Genomic DNA, 17500 nt, shown 5'->3' on the forward strand with positions numbered 1-17500 from the left:
TACGAGCTTTTTAACTGCAGCAACTTTAATATACGCTATTGGAGCTGGAATTACCGCGGCTGCTGGCACCAGACTTGCCCTCCAATAGATCCTCGTTAAAGGATTTAAAGTGTACTCATTCCAATTACAGGGCCTCGAAAGAGTCCTGTATTGTTATTTTTCGTCACTACCTCCCCGAGTCGGGAGTGGGTAATTTGCGCGCCTGCTGCCTTCCTTGGATGTGGTAGCCGTTTCTCAGGCTCCCTCTCCGGAATCGAACCCTGATTCCCCGTTACCCGTGGTCACCATGGTAGGCGCAGAAAGTACCATCGAAAGTTGATAGGGCAGACATCCGAATGCGTCGTCGCCGTCACGGGGACGTGCGATCGGCCCGAGGTTATCTAGAGTCGCCAAGGCGGCCGGGGAGAGCGGGCGGGGGGAGGAGGGCTTTTGAGGGCCGACCCCCGCCGCCGCCGCGCCCGGGCCCCCGGATTGGTTTTGGTCTGATAAATGCACGCGTCCCGGGTGGTCAGCGCTCGTCGGCATGTATTAGCTCTAGAATTACCACAGTTATCCAAGGAAACGGGTTGGAGCGATCAAAGGAACCATAACTGATTTAATGAGCCATTCGCAGTTTCACTGTACCGGCCGTGTGTACTTACACGTGCATGGCTTAATCTTTGAGACAAGCATATGCTACTGGCAGGATCAACCAGGTAGCCCCGTCCTCCCCGCGGGGGGGGTGGTGGGTACTTCGGAGGAGGGCGGGAGACGCCCGCGCGCCTCGCCTCGCCCGAGCGCCCGGTCGGGGGCGCCGGGCCGGGGCGGGGGGCGCGACGGGGCGGGCTCCCGCCGCTCGCGGGGCCGGAGCCGACGCGAGGGTCGGACGGCCCCGCGCGAGGCAGCGCGCCTCGCGATCGTCGGCGCTCGCCGGGGTCCGGCGGCAGTCAGGGAGCCGTCCCGACCGACGCCGGGACGGCTCGGCCCCCCTCCGCGAGGGAGGCCGAGAGGGAGGGCGGTACCGCCGCGGTACCGGGGCGCGCGCTCCGACGCCCGCGGCAAAGGGGAGAGGCCCCCCCCCGGGGAACGAGGCGTGCCGACACGGGACCGGAGTCTCGCGGGCAGCCTCGAGGACCCCTGGAGGCCTTGGTTCTCCCGCGCCGGGACGCGGTCGCGCTTCCTTGCCGGACCGCCCGGCCGCCCTCCCTCGGGCCCTTCGTGACCGCCTGCCCCTCGTCGCGCCTCTGGCGGCAGCCGCCTCTGGACGTCCGGGCGGACGCCGGGGGGCGAGCGCGGCTCCGCCGTGACTGACGCGTCGTGGGGAAAATTGCCGCACGCCGTCGCCGGGACGCCGGCTGGCCCGGGCGGCGGGAGGCGGCCCTCGCCGCTCTCCTCGCCCGGGCGCCGGCGGCCGACGCGGTGCCGGACGCCTCCGGGGGCCCCCGCCGCGGGGACCCCGCTCCGTGCCTCTCAAGCTCGCCTCGGGGGAGGGACGACCCCTTCCCGGGCGGAGGTTCCGCCGCCGGGGGGGGTATACCCTGCGGGCCCGAGCCCCGGCGCGATGCGGCATCGGGGGGGAGGGAGACCCTCTCGTCCTTGCCGGCACGGGCTCCAGAGCCCGGCCGAACGAGGGGGCCGCTCCCCGCCGGATCGCGCCTCGCCAGATCGATCGGGGGACCTACCGCGGTGGAAAACGTGGAATTGTGCCCTTAGCTCCGCCCCTCAGGTCCCGAGAGGGGTAGGCCGGGCGCGCATCACCCCGGGGTCCGGGGAACCTCGACAGACCGCCCGCCGAAGTTGCTCGACTCGCTCGACGTCCCAGCTCTCTGGCACAGGTGGCCGTTCGAAGGTACCCGGTCGCGATGCTGCGATACACTTTTATGAACGCGTACCACTCCGACATGCCCAGCTCGTGGAACTGTTGCCCGGATTCAGCTTTCAAATCCGATCTCATAGCGGTTCTCAGTTTCGAGAAAATCGTCAGGCCTGGAAGTCTGTCAGGGGACCCTTCCGGAGGCCTTGTCCGGGTTCGGTTGACCTTCCTGGGCACAGGGATCCGCACCTACCCCTGACCGACAACCAGACCTTTGACGCTTTTTTTCTCTCGCCTCCGTGGGGTCCGGGGGGACATTTTTCCGTCTGGCCCACCCCGGGGGGTCCAGGGGCATCGGGGGCCCTCGGCCGACCGGACGTCGTACTCGCTCGACTATGTCGAATATGTCGACGCTTCCCCTTCCCCGCCGCGGGGGGGTCCGCGTCGACGATCCTGTGCCCAAGGATAGCGCGCCCTGCCTGGGTACAGGGACCCGCGCCTCCCGCCCTGGTTCTCTGTCAAAAGTCCCGAGGCCTGGAAGTCTGTCAGGGGACCCTTCCGGAGGCCTCGCCCGGGTTCGGTGCACCCTGCCTGGGCACAGGGACACACACTTACCCCTGGCCGACAACCAGACTTTGACATTTTTCCGTCTGGCCCACCCCGGGGGGGGTCCAGGGGCGTCGGGGGCCCTCGGCCGACCGGACGTCGTACTCGCTCGACTATGTCGAATATGTCGACGCTTCCCCTTCCCCGCCGCGGGAGGGCCGCGTCGACGATCCTTTGCCCAAGGATAGCGCGCCCTGCCTGGGTACAGGGACCCGCGCCTCCCGCCCTTGATCCTTCTCAAATGTCCCGAGGCCTGGAAGTCCGTCAGGGGAGCCTTCCGGAGGCCTCGCCCGGGTTCGGTGCACCCTGCCTGGGCACAGGGACACACACTTACCCCTGGCCGACAACCAGACTTTGACATTTTTCCGTCTGGCCCACCCCGGGGGGGGGGTCCAGGGGCATCGGGGGCCCTCGGCCGACCAGACGTCGTACTCGCTCGACTATGTCGAATATGTCGACGCTTCCCCTTCCCCGCCGCGGGGGGGTCCGCGTCGACGATCCTTTGCCCAAGGATAGCGCGCCCTGCCTGGGTACAGGGACCCGCGCCTCCCGCCCTTGATCCTTCTCAAATGTCCCGAGGCCTGGAAGTCCGTCAGGGGAGCCTTCCGGAGGCCTCGCCCGGGTTCGGTGCACCCTGCCTGGGCACAGGGACACACACTTACCCCTGGCCGACAACCAGACTTTGACATTTTTCCGTCTGGCCCACCCCGGGGGGGGGGTCCAGGGGCGTCGGGGGCCCTCGGCCGACCGGACGTCGTACTCGCTCGACTATGTCGAATATGTCGACGCTTCCCCTTCCCCGCCGCGGGAGGGCCGCGTCGACGATCCTTTGCCCAAGGATAGCGCGCCCTGCCTGGGTACAGGGACCCGCGCCTCCCGCCCTTGATCCTTCTCAAATGTCCCGAGGCCTGGAAGTCCGTCAGGGGAGCCTTCCGGAGGCCTCGCCCGGGTTCGGTGCACCCTGCCTGGGCACAGGGACACACACTTACCCCTGGCCGACAACCAGACTTTGACATTTTTCCGTCTGGCCCACCCCGGGGGGGGTCCAGGGGCGTCGGGGGCCCTCGGCCGACCGGACGTCGTACTCGCTCGACTATGTCGAATATGTCGACGCTTCCCCTTCCCCGCCGCGGGAGGGCCGCGTCGACGATCCTTTGCCCAAGGATAGCGCGCCCTGCCTGGGTACAGGGACCCGCGCCTCCCGCCCTTGATCCTTCTCAAATGTCCCGAGGCCTGGAAGTCCGTCAGGGGAGCCTTCCGGAGGCCTCGCCCGGGTTCGGTGCACCCTGCCTGGGCACAGGGACACACACTTACCCCTGGCCGACAACCAGACTTTGACATTTTTCCGTCTGGCCCACCCCGGGGGGGGGGTCCAGGGGCATCGGGGGCCCTCGGCCGACCAGACGTCGTACTCGCTCGACTATGTCGAATATGTCGACGCTTCCCCTTCCCCGCCGCGGGGGGGTCCGCGTCGACGATCCTTTGCCCAAGGATAGCGCGCCCTGCCTGGGTACAGGGACCCGCGCCTCCCGCCCTTGATCCTTCTCAAATGTCCCGAGGCCTGGAAGTCCGTCAGGGGAGCCTTTCGGAGGCCTCGCCCGGGTTCGGTGCACCCTGCCTGGGCACAGGGACACACACTTACCCCTGGCCGACAACCAGACTTTGACATTTTTCCGTCTGGCCCACCCCGGGGGGGGGGTCCAGGGGCATCGGGGGCCCTCGGCCGACCGGACGTCGTACTCGCTCGACTATGTCGAATATGTCGACGCTTCCCCTTCCCCGCCGCGGGGGGGTCCGCGTCGACGATCTTGTGCCCAAGGATAGCGCGCCCTGCCTGGGTACAGGGACCCGCGCCTCCCGCCCTTGATCTCTCTCAAATGTTCCAAAGCCTGGAAGTCCATCAGGGGACCCTTCCGGAGGCCTCGCCCGGGTTCGGTGCACCCTGCCTGGGCACAGGGACACACACTTACCCCTGGCCGACAACCGGACTTTGACATTTTCTGTCTGGCCCACACTGGGGGGGTCCGGGGGGACGGGCACCCTCGGCGGACCGCCCGCCAGACTGGCTCGACTCGCTCGACGTCCCAGCTCTCTGGCACAGGAGGCCGTTCTAAGATACCCGGTCGCTATGCTGTGATACACTTTTATGAAAGCGTACCACTCCGACATGCCCAGCTCATGGAACTGTCGCCTGGATTCGGCTTTCAAATACGATCTCATAGTGGTTCTCAGTTTTGAGATAATCATCATGTCTGGAGGTCTGTCAGGGGACCCTTCCAGATGACTTGCCCGGGTTCAGTGCACCCTGCCTGGGAACAGGGACACACACTTCCCACGGGCCAACCACCCGACTTTTAACATTTTCCCTCTTGACTCCGGGTTGGCGCGTCGGCACCACCCCGGGGGCATCGGGGGCTCTCGGCCGACCGGACGTCGTACTCGCTCGACTATGTCGAATATGTCGACGCTTCCCCTTCCCCGCCGCGGGGGGGTCCGCGTCGACGATCCTTTGCCCAAGGATAGCGCGCCCTGCCTGGGTACAGGGACCCGCGCCTCCCGCCCTTGATCCTTCTCAAATGTCCCGAGGCCTGGAAGTCCGTCAGGGGAGCCTTCCGGAGGCCTCGCCCGGGTTCGGTGCACCCTGCCTGGGCACAGGGACACACACTTACCCCTGGCCGACAACCAGACTTTGACATTTTTCCGTCTGGCCCACCCCGGAGGGGGGGGGGGGGGGGTCCAGGGGCATCGGGGGCCCTCGTCCGACCGGACGTCGTACTCGCTCGACTATGTCGAATATGTCGACGCTTCCCCTTCCCCGCCGCGGGGGGGTCCGCGTAGACGATCCTGTGCCCAAGGATAGCGCGCCCTGCCTGGGTACAGGGACCCGCGCCTCCCGCCCTGGTTCTCTGTCAAAAGTCCCGAGGCCTGGAGGTCTGTCAGGGGACCCTTCCGGAGGCCTCGCCCGGGTTCGGTGCACCCTGCCTGGGCACAGGGACACACACTTACCCCTGGCCGACAACCAGACTTTGACATTTTTCCGTCTGGCCCACCCCGGGGGGGGGGGGGGTCCAGGGGCATCGGGGGCCCTCGGCCGACCGGACGTCGTACTCGCTCGACTATGTCGAATATGTCGACGCTTCCCCTTCCCCGCCGCGGGGGGGTCCGCGTCGACGATCCTTTGCCGAAGGATAGCGCGCCCTGCCTGGGTACAGGGACCCGCGCCTCCCGCCCTTGATCCTTCTCAAATGTCCCGAGGCCTGGAAGTCCGTCAGGGGACCCTTCCGGAGGCCTCGCCCGGGTTCGGTGCACCCTGCCTGGGCACAGGGACACACACTTACCCCTGGCCGACAACCAGACTTTGACATTTTTCCGTCTGGCCCACCCCGGGGGGGGGGGGGGGTCCAGGGGCATCGGGGGCCCTCGGCCGACCGGACGTCGTACTCGCTCGACTATGTCGAATATGTCGACGCTTCCCCTTCCCCGCCGCGGGGGGGTCCGCGTCGACGATCCTGTGCCCAAGGATGGCGCGCCCTGCCTGGGTACAGGGACCCGCGCCTCCCGCCCTGGTTCTCTGTCAAAAGTCCCGAGGCCTGGAGGTCTGTCAGGGGACCCTTCCGGAGGCCTCGCCCGGGTTCGGTGCACCCTGCCTGGGCACAGGGACACACACTTACCCCTGGCCGACAACCAGACTTTGACATTTTTCCGTCTGGCCCACCCCGGGGGGGGGTCCAGGCGCATCGGGGGCCCTCGGCCGACCGGACGTCGTACTCGCTCGACTATGTCGAATATGTCGACGCTTCCCCTTCCCCGCCGCGGGGGGGTCCGCTTCGACGATCTTGTGCCCAAGGATAGCGCACCCTGCCTGGGTACAGGGACCCGCGCCTCCCGCCCTTGATCTCTCTCAAATGTTCCAAAGCCTGGAAGTCTGTCAGGGGACCCTTCCGGAGGCCTCGCCCGGGTTCGGTGCACCCTGCCTGGGCACAGGGACACACACTTACCCCTGGCCGACAACCAGACTTTGACATTTTTCCGTCTGGCCCACCCCGGGGGGGGGGTCCAGGGGCATCGGGGGCCCTCGGCCGACCGGACGTCGTACTCGCTCGACTATGTCGAATATGTCGACGCTTCCCCTTCCCCGCCGCGGGGGGGGGTCCGCGTCGACGATCCTGTGCCCAAGGACGGTGCACCCTGCCTGGGCACAGGGACACACACGTCAATCGGGACTTTGTCGCTCAGCCTAAGAAGGTCGGCCTGAAGCACTGTCGTGCGTCCCGACGGGGTCCGCACACCCGCCCGCCGGTGCCGCTGCCTTCCTCTGGGTGTGCCCTCTCCGGGGATACCATGCGCGGGGTGTGCGAACCCTCCCGGGGGTCCAGGGACCGGTGCCAAACACCCCGCACACAGCGATCTCGACCTTGTCAATGTTACGCTCAGCCTACTTCGGGGCCACGCTGCACCGCCCGTGCGGGTTCGCGCACCCACCCGGTGGTCCCGCTGCCTTCCTCCGGGTGTGCCCTCTCCGGGGATACCATGCGCGGGGTGTGCGAACCCTCCCGGGGGTCCAGGGACCGGTCCCAAACACCCCGCACACAGCGATCCCGACCTTGTCAATGTTACGCTCAGCCTACTTCAGGGCCACGCTGCACCGCCCGTGCGGGTTCGCGCACCCACCCGGTGGTCCCGCTGCCTTCCTCCGGGTGTGCCCTCTCTGGGGATACCATGCGCGGGGTGTGCGAACCCTCCCGGGGGTCCAGGGACCGGTCCCAAACACCCCGCACACAGCGATCTCGACCTTGTCAATGTTACGCTCAGCCTACTTCGGGGCCACGCTGCACCGCCCGTGCGGGTTCGCGCACCCACCCGGTGGTCCCGCTGCCTTCCTCCGGGTGTGCCCTCTCCGGGGATACCATGCGCGGGGTGTGCGAACCCTCCCGGGGGTCCAGGGACCGGTCCCAAACACCCCGCGCACAGCGATCTCGACCTTGTCAATGTTACGCTCAGCCTACTTCGGGGCCACGCTGCACCGCCCGTGCGGGTTCGCGCACCCACCCGGTGGTCCCGCTGCCTTCCTCCGGGTGTGCCCTCTCTGGGGATATCATGCGCGGGGTGTGCGAACCCTCCCGGGGGTCCAGGGACCGGTCCCAAACACCCCGCGCACAGCGATCTCGACCTTGTCAATGTTACGCTCAGCCTACTTCGGGGCCACGCTGCACCGCCCGTGCGGGTTCGCGCACCCACCCGGTGGTCCCGCTGCCTTCCTCCGGGTGTGCCCTCTCCGGGGATACCATGCGCGGGGTGTGCGAACCCTCCCGGGGGTCCAGGGACCGGTCCCAAACACCCCGCGCACAGCGATCTCGACCTTGTCAATGTTACGCTCAGCCTACTTCGGGGCCACGCTGCACCGCCCGTGCGGGTTCGCGCACCCACCCGGTGGTCCCGCTGCCTTCCTCCGGGTGTGCCCTCTCCGGGGATACCATGCGCGGGGTGTGCGAACCCTCCCGGGGGTCCAGGGACCGGTCCCAAACACCCCGCGCACAGCGATCCCGACCTTGTCAATGTTACGCTCAGCCTACTTCGGGGCCACGCTGCACCGCCCGTGCGGGTTCGCGCACCCACCCGGTGGTCCCGCTGCCTTCCTCCGGGTGTGCCCTCTCCGGGGATACCATGCGCGGGGTGTGCGAACCCTCCCGGGGGTCCAGGGACCGGTCCCAAACACCCCGCACACAGCGATCCCGACCTTGTCAATGTTACGCTCAGCCTACTTCAGGGCCACGCTGCACCGCCCGTGCGGGTTCGCGCACCCACCCGGTGGTCCCGCTGCCTTCCTCCGGGTGTGCCCTCTCCGGGGATACCATGCGCGGGGTGTGCGAACCCTCCCGGGGGTCCAGGGACCGGTCCCAAACACCCCGCGCACAGCGATCTCGACCTTGTCAATGTTACGCTCAGCCTACTTCGGGGCCACGCTGCACCGCCCGTGCGGGTTCGCGCACCCACCCGGTGGTCCCGCTGCCTTCCTCCGGGTGTGCCCTCTCCGGGGATACCATGCGCGGGGTGTGCGAACCCTCCCGGGGGTCCAGGGACCGGTGCCAAACACCCCGCGCACAGCGATCTCGACCTTGTCAATGTTACGCTCAGCCTACTTCGGGGCCACGCTGCACCGCCCGTGCGGGTTCGCGCACCCACCCGGTGGTCCCGCTGCCTTCCTCCGGGTGTGCCCTCTCCGGGGATAACATGCGCGGGGTGTGCGAACCCTCCCGGAGGTCCAGGGACCGGTCCCAAACACCCCGCGCACAGCGATCTCGACCTTGTCAATGTTACGCTCAGCCTACTTCGGGGCCACGCTGCACCGCCCGTGCGGGTTCGCGCACCCACCCGGTGGTCCCGCTGCCTTCCTCCGGGTGTGCCCTCTCTGGGGATATCATGCGCGGGGTGTGCGAACCCTCCCGGGGGTCCAGGGACCGGTCCCAAACACCCCGCGCACAGCGATCTCGACCTTGTCAATGTTACGCTCAGCCTACTTCGGGGCCACGCTGCACCGCCCGTGCGGGTTCGCGCACCCACCCGGTGGTCCCGCTGCCTTCCTCCGGGTGTGCCCTCTCCGGGGATACCATGCGCGGGGTGTGCGAACCCTCCCGGGGGTCCAGGGATCGGTGCCAAACACCCCGCGCACAGCGATCTCGACCTTGTCAATGTTACGCTCAGCCTACTTCGGGGCCACGCTGCACCGCCCGTGCGGGTTCGCGCACCCACCCGGTGGTCCCGCTGCCTTCCTCCGGGTGTGCCCTCTCCGGGGATACCATGCGCGGGGTGGGCGAAGCCTCCCGGGGGTCCAGGGACCGGTCCCAAACACCCCGCGCACAGCGATCTCGACCTTGTCAATGTTACGCTCAGCCTACTTCGGGGCCACGCTGCACCGCCCGTGCGGGTTCGCGCACCCACCCGGTGGTCCCGCTGCCTTCCTCCGGGTGTGCCCTCTCCGGGGATACCATGCGCGGGGTGGGCGAAGCCTCCCGGGGGTCCAGGGACCGGTCCCAAACACCCCGCGCACAGCGATCTCGACCTTGTCAATGTTACGCTCAGCCTACTTCGGGGCCACGCTGCACCGCCCGTGCGGGTTCGCGCACCCACCCGGTGGTCCCGCTGCCTTCCTCCGGGTGTGCCCTCTCCGGGGATACCATGCGCGGGGTGGGCGAAGCCTCCCGGGGGTCCAGGGACCGGTCCCAAACACCCCGCGCACAGCGATCTCGACCTTGTCAATGTTACGCTCAGCCTACTTCGGGGCCACGCTGCACCGCCCGTGCGGGTTCGCGCACCCACCCGGTGGTCCCGCTGCCTTCCTCCGGGTGTGCCCTCTCCGGGGATACCATGCGCGGGGTGTGCGAACCCTCCCGGGGGTCCAGGGATCGGTGCCAAACACCCCGCGCACAGCGATCTCGACCTTGTCAATGTTACGCTCAGCCTACTTCGGGGCCACGCTGCACCGCCCGTGCGGGTTCGCGCACCCACCCGGTGGTCCCGCTGCCTTCCTCCGGGTGTGCCCTCTCCGGGGATACCATGCGCGGGGTGTGCGAACCCTCCCGGGGGTCCAGGGACCGGTCCCAAACACCCCGCGCACAGCGATCTCGACCTTGTCAATGTTACGCTCAGCCTACTTCGGGGCCACGCTGCACCGCCCGTGCGGGTTCGCGCACCCACCCGGTGGTCCCGCTGCCTTCCTTCGGGTGTGCCCTCTCCGGGGATACCATGCGCGGGGTGGGCGAAGCCTCCCGGGGGTCCAGGGACCGGTCCCAAACACCCCGCGCACAGCGATCTCGACCTTGTCAATGTTACGCTCAGCCTACTTCGGGGCCACGCTGCACCGCCCGTGCGGGTTCGCGCACCCACCCGGTGGTCCCGCTGCCTTCCTCCGGGTGTGCCCTCTCCGGGGATACCATGCGCGGGGTGTGCGAACCCTCCCGGGGGTCCAGGGACCGGTCCCAAACACCCCGCGCACAGCGATCTCGACCTTGTCAATGTTACGCTCAGCCTACTTCGGGGCCACGCTGCACCGCCCGTGCGGGTTCGCGCACCCACCCGGTGGTCCCGCTGCCTTCCTCCGGGTGTGCCCTCTCCGGGGATAACATGCGCGGGGTGTGCGAACCCTCCCGGAGGTCCAGGGACCGGTCCCAAACACCCCGCGCACAGCGATCTCGACCTTGTCAATGTTACGCTCAGCCTACTTCGGGGCCACGCTGCACCGCCCGTGCGGGTTCGCGCACCCACCCGGTGGTCCCGCTGCCTTCCTCCGGGTGTGCCCTCTCTGGGGATATCATGCGCGGGGTGTGCGAACCCTCCCGGGGGTCCAGGGACCGGTCCCAAACACCCCGCGCACAGCGATCTCGACCTTGTCAATGTTACGCTCAGCCTACTTCGGGGCCACGCTGCACCGCCCGTGCGGGTTCGCGCACCCACCCGGTGGTCCCGCTGCCTTCCTCCGGGTGTGCCCTCTCCGGGGATACCATGCGCGGGGTGTGCGAACCCTCCCGGGGGTCCAGGGACCGGTCCCAAACACCCCGCGCACAGCGATCTCGACCTTGTCAATGTTACGCTCAGCCTACTTCGGGGCCACGCTGCACCGCCCGTGCGGGTTCGCGCACCCACCCGGTGGTCCCGCTGCCTTCCTCCGGGTGTGCCCTCTCTGGGGATACCATGCGCGGGGTGTGCGAACCCTCCCGGAGGTCCAGGGACCGGTCCCAAACACCCCGCGCACAGCGATCTCGACCTTGTCAATGTTACGCTCAGCCTACTTCGGGGCCACGCTGCACCGCCCGTGCGGGTTCGCGCACCCACCCGGTGGTCCCGCTGCCTTCCTCCGGGTGTGCCCTCTCTGGGGATACCATGCGCGGGGTGTGCGAACCCTCCCGGGGGTCCAGGGACCGGTGCCAAACACCCCGCGCACAGCGATCTCGACCTTGTCAATGTTACGCTCAGCCTAGTTCGGGGCCACGCTGCACCGCCCGTGCGGGTTCGCGCACCCACCCGGTGGTCCCGCTGCCTTCCTCCGGGTGTGCCCTCTCCGGGGATACCATGCGCGGGGTGTGCGAACCCTCCCGGGGGTCCAGGGACCGGTGCCAAACACCCCGCGCACAGCGATCTCGACCTTGTCAATGTTACGCTCAGCCTACTTCGGGGCCACGCTGCACCGCCCGTGCGGGTTCGCGCACCCACCCGGTGGTCCCGCTGCCTTCCTCCGGGTGTGCCCTCTCTGGGGATACCATGCGCGGGGTGTGCGAACCCTCCCGGGGGTCCAGGGACCGGTGCCAAACACCCCGCGCACAGCGATCTCGACCTTGTCAATGTTACGCTCAGCCTACTTCGGGGCCACGCTGCACCGCCCGTGCGGGTTCGCGCACCCACCCGGTGGTCCCGCTGCCTTCCTCCGGGTGTGCCCTCTCCGGGGATACCATGCGCGGGGTGTGCGAACCCTCCCGGGGGTCCAGGGACCGGTCCCAAACACCCCGCACACAGCGATCTCGACCTTGTCAATGTTACGCTCAGCCTACTTCGGGGCCACGCTGCACCGCCCGTGCGGGTTCGCGCACCCACCCGGTTGTCCCGCTGCCTTCCTCCGGGTGTGCCCTCTCTGGGGATACCATGCGCGGGGTGTGCGAACCCTCCCGGGGGTCCAGGGACCGGTGCCAAACACCCCGCGCACAGCGATCTCGACCTTGTCAATGTTACGCTCAGCCTACTTCGGGGCCACGCTGCACCGCCCGTGCGGGTTCGCGCACCCACCCGGTGGTCCCGCTGCCTTCCTCCGGGTGTGCCCTCTCCGGGGATACCATGCGCGGGGTGGGCGAAGCCTCCCGGGGGTCCAGGGACCGGTGCCAAACACCCCGCGCACAGCGATCTCGACCTTGTCAATGTTACGCTCAGCCTACTTCGGGGCCACGCTGCACCGCCCGTGCGGGTTCGCGCACCCACCCGGTGGTCCCGCTGCCTTCCTCCGGGTGTGCCCTCTCCGGGGATACCATGCGCGGGGTGTGCGAACCCTCCCGGGGGTCCAGGGACCGGTGCCAAACACCCCGCGCACAGCGATCTCGACCTTGTCAATGTTACGCTCAGCCTACTTCGGGGCCACGCTGCACCGCCCGTACGGGTTCGCGCACCCACCCGGTGGTCCCGCTGCCTTCCTCCGGGTGTGCCCTATCCGGGGATACCATGCGCGGGGTGTGCGACCCCTCCCGGGGGTCCAGGGACCGGTCCCAAACACCCCGCGCACAGCGATCTCGACCTTGTCAATGTTACGCTCAGCCTACTTCGGGGCCACGCTGCACCGCCCGTGCGGGTTCGCGCACCCACCCGGTGGTCCCGCTGCCTTCCTCCGGGTGTGCCCTCTCCGGGGATACCATGCGCGGGGTGGGCGAAGCCTCCCGGGGGTCCAGGGACCGGTCCCAAACACCCCGCGCACAGCGATCTCGACCTTGTCAATGTTACGCTCAGCCTACTTCGGGGCCACGCTGCACCGCCCGTGCGGGTTCGCGCACCCACCCGGTGGTCCCGCTGCCTTCCTCCGGGTGTGCCCTCTCCGGGGATACCATGCGCGGGGTGGGCGAAGCCTCCCGGGGGTCCAGGGACCGGTCCCAAACACCCCGCGCACAGCGATCTCGACCTTGTCAATGTTACGCTCAGCCTACTTCGGGGCCACGCTGCACCGCCCGTGCGGGTTCGCGCACCCACCCGGTGGTCCCGCTGCCTTCCTCCGGGTGTGCCCTCTCCGGGGATACCATGCGCGGGGTGGGCGAAGCCTCCCGGGGGTCCAGGGACCGGTCCCAAACACCCCGCGCACAGCGATCTCGACCTTGTCAATGTTACGCTCAGCCTACTTCGGGGCCACGCTGCACCGCCCGTGCGGGTTCGCGCACCCACCCGGTGGTCCCGCTGCCTTCCTCCGGGTGTGCCCTCTCCGGGGATACCATGCGCGGGGTGGGCGAAGCCTCCCGGGGGTCCAGGGACCGGTCCCAAACACCCCGCGCACAGCGATCTCGACCTTGTCAATGTTACGCTCAGCCTACTTCGGGGCCACGCTGCACCGCCCGTGCGGGTTCGCGCACCCACCCGGTGGTCCCGCTGCCTTCCTCCGGGTGTGCCCTCTCTGGGGATACCGTGCCCGGGGTGGGCGCGCCCTGCCTGGGATGCAGGGACCCGCGCTTAGCCCCCCGGGCACGTCGATCGGGACTTTGTCAATTTTACTCTCAGCCTACGAAGGAGCTCCGCCGGGCCGCCCGACGGGGTCCGCCCACCCGCCCGGCGGTACCGCTGCCTTCCTCCGGCTGTCCGCTCTCCCGGGGTGGGCTCGGCGGGGTCCGGTGGCCGTCGGGGAGCCGTCCCGCCCGCCCGCGTGTCTCCTGGGACGGCTCGGCCCCCCTCCGCGAGGGAGGCCGAGGGAGGGCGGCCGAGGTGCGGTCCTGCTGCGCGCACTCCGACGCCCGCGGCTTAGGGGAGAGGCCCGGGGAGCGAGGCGTGCCGACGCGGGACCGGAGTCTCGCGGGCAGCCTCGAGGACCCCGAGGGGCCTTGGGTCTCCCGCGCCTGGACGCGGTTGCGCTTCCTGCCGGACCGCCCGGCCGCCCCTCCCTATGCCCTTCGGGACCGCCGACCCCTCCGCCGCTCCGGGTTCCGGGATCCCGTGCCCGGGGTGGGCGCGCCCTGCCTGGGATGCAGGGACCCGCGCTTAGCCCCCCGGGGACACGCCGATCGGGACTTTGTCGATTTTACGCTCAGCCTACGAAGGAGCTCCGCCGGGCCGCCCGACGGGGTCTGCTCACCCGCCCGGCGGTACCGCTGCCTTCCTCCGGGTGTCCGCTCTCCAAGGATCCCGTGCCCGGGGTGGGCTCGGCGGGGTCCGGTGGCCGTCGGGGAGCCGTCCCGCCCGCGTGTCTCCTGGGACGGCTCGGCCCCCCTCCGCGAGGGAGGCCGAGGGAGGGCAGCCGAGGTGCGGTCCTGCTGCGCGCACTCCGACGCCCGCGGCTTAGGGGAGAGGCCCGGGGAGCGAGGCGTGCCGACGCGGGACCGGAGTCTCGCGGGCAGCCTCGAGGACCCCGAGGGGCCTTGGGTCTCCCGCGCCGGGTCGCGGTTGCGCTTCCTGCCGGACCGCCCGGCCGCCCCTCCCTATGCCCTTCGGGACCGCCGACCCCTCCGCCGCTCCGGGTTCCGGGATCCCGTGCCCGAGGTGGGCGCGCCCTGCCTGGGATGCAGGGACCCGCGCTTAGCCCCCCGGGGACGCGCCGATCGGGACTTTGTCGATTTTACGCTCAGCCTACGAAGGAGCTCCGCCGGGCCGCCCGACTGGGTCCGCTCACCCGCCCGGCGGTACCGCTGCCTTCCTCCGGGTGTCCGCTCTCCAAGGATCCCGTGCCCGGGTTGGGCTCGGCGGGGTCCGGTGGCCGTCAGGGAGCCGTCCCGCCCGCCCGCGTGTTCTGGGACGGCTCGGCCCCCCTCCGCGAGGGAGGCCGAGGGAGGGCAGCCGAGGTGCGGTCCTGCTGCGCGCACTCCGACGCCCGCGGCTTAGGGGAGAGGCCCGGGGAGCGAGGCGCGCCGACGCGGGACCGGAGTCTCGCGGGCAGCCTCGAGGACCCCGAGGGGCCTTGGGTCTCCCGCGCCTGGACGCGGTTGCGCTTCCTGCCGGACCGCCCGGCCGCCCCTCCCTATGCCCTTCGGGACCGCCGACCCCTCCGCCGCTCCGGGTTCCGGGATCCCGTGCCCGAGGTGGGCGCGCCCTGCCTGGGATGCAGGGACCCGCGCTTAGCCCCCCGGGCACGTCGATCGGGACTTTGTCGATTTTACTCTCAGCCTACGAAGGAGCTCCGCCGGGCCGCCCGACGGGGTCCGCCCACCCGCCCGGCGGTACCGCTGCCTTTCTCCGGGGGGGTACGGTGGCCGTCGGGGAGCCGTCCCGCTCGCGCGTCTCCTGGGACGGCTCGGCCCCCCTCCGCGAGGGAGGCCGAGGGAGGGCAGCCGAGGCGCGGTCCCGCTGCGCGCACACTCCGACGCCCGCGGCTTAGGGGAGAGGCCCTGGGGCCTTGGGTCTCCCTCGCCGGGACGCGGTTGCGCTTCCTGCCGGACCGCCCGGCCACCCTCCCTGTGCCCTTCGTGACCGCCGACCCCTCGTCGCGCATCTGGCGGCAGCCGCCGCCTCCGCACCGGCGCGATGCGGCATCTGGGGGGAGGGGGACCCTCTCGCCTTTACTGACACGGGCTCCGCAGAGTGGCTAGCTCCCTGCCGGATCGCGCTTCGTTAGATCGATCGAGGGACCTTCAAAGACGGATATAGCCTTCCGGACCGTGCCGTGGCGCGACTCGGCACCGGGGGGATCGAGACCCTTCGCCGACACGGGCTCCGGGGCCCGGCCGGACGAGGGGGTCGGTCCCCGCCGGATCGCGCGTCGAAACGACCGTCTGGGGATATTGCGAATGATGCCGTTCTCTCCGGACACATCTGGGGGAGCCCGCTCCGTGCCGCTCAAGCTCGCCTCCCGGGAGGGACGACCCCTTTCCCGGCGGGAGTTCCGCCGGGAGGGGGTATACCCTAAGGGCCCCCCCCGAGCCCCGGCACGATGCGGCGTCAGGGGGAGCGAGACCCTCTCGCCTTCGCCGACACGGGCTCCGGAGCCCGGCCGAACGAGAGGGTCGCTCCCCGCCGGATCGCGCCTCGCCAGATCGATCGAGGGACCTTCAGAGGATGAAAAAAAACGAGAAATTACGCCCATAGCTCGGCCCCTCCGGTCCAAAGAGGGTGCCGGCAGGGCACGCGCGCATCACCCCCGGGACCGGGGGACTTCGGCGGACCGCCCGCCGAAGTTGCTCGACTCGCTCGACGTCCCGGCCCTCTGGCACGGGTGGCCGTTCCGCTGCAACTGTTCCCAAGGACGGCGCGCCCTGCCTGGGTACAGGGACCCGCGCCTCCCGCCCTTTTAGCCTCTCTGGGTCTGTGCGTGTAAAGGGGACCCTTCCGGAGGCTTTGCCCGGGGACCGACCGGCCCCGGGTCGGGTACGCGAACCGGACCCGTTCCCCCCGGCATTCACCGAGGGAGAAGGCAGAGGTTCGTCCGCAGGGGAGCACACGCTCGGCCCTGGCGTACCCCGGGAGAGCAGCCGTGCTTCTCGCTCTCCTGCTATCCCCAGGCAGGTGGCCGTTCTGCGGTAGCCGGTCGCCATGCTGCTATGCAGTTTTATGAACGCGTGCCACTCTGTCATGCCCGACTCGTGGAACTGTCACCCGGATTCGGCCTTCGAATCCGTTCTCATAGCGGTTCTCGGTTTCGAGATAATCGTCAGGCCCGGAAGTCTTTCGGGGGACCCTTCCAGAGGCATTGCCCGAGTTCGGTGGACCCTGCCTGGGCACAGGGACTCACGACTCCCCCAGGGCTGACAGCCGGGACTCGTATTCTGTCAGGGGTACGTGTCGCCCATCCTGTTCCCAAGGACGGCGCGCCCTGCCTGGGTACAGGGACCCGCGCCTCCCGCCCTTTTAGCCTCTCCGGGTCTGTGCGTGTAAGGGGACCCTTCCGGAGGCTTTGCCCGGGGACCGCGCAAGCCCCGGGTCGGGTACGTGAACCGGCCCCGTCTCCCCCCCCCCCGGAATTCACCGTGGGAGAAGGCAGGGGTTCTTCCGCAGGCGAGCCCGCGCTCGGCCCTGGCGTACCCCGAGAGAGCAGCCGTGCTTCTCGCTCTCCTGCTATCCCCAGGCAGGTGGCCGTTCTGAGGTAGCCGGTCGCCATGCTGCTATGCAGTTTTATGAACGCGTGCCACTCTGTCATGCCCGACTCGTGGAACTGTCACCCGGATACGGCCTTCGAATCTGTTCTCATAGCGGTTCTCGGTTTCGAGATAATCGTCAGGCCTGGAAGTCGTCCGGGTGACCCTTCCGGAGACCTTGCCCAGGGGAGGTGAGCCCTCCTCGGGTAGTCGTCCGGCCGGGTGCCCTCGAGAGAACCAGGGGGGGGGGCTTTGATTTTATTTTATTTTTTTTTTTCTTTCAAAGTCCCACCGGAAGTCTCACAGGGGACCCTCCGCGGGGGCATACCCGGCTATGGTGCGCCCTCCTCGGGTAGTCTGACCACCT

This window comes from Hyla sarda, unplaced genomic scaffold (assembly GCF_029499605.1).
Source record: "Hyla sarda isolate aHylSar1 unplaced genomic scaffold, aHylSar1.hap1 scaffold_754, whole genome shotgun sequence".
Classification (NCBI taxonomy): domain Eukaryota; kingdom Metazoa; phylum Chordata; class Amphibia; order Anura; family Hylidae; genus Hyla; species Hyla sarda.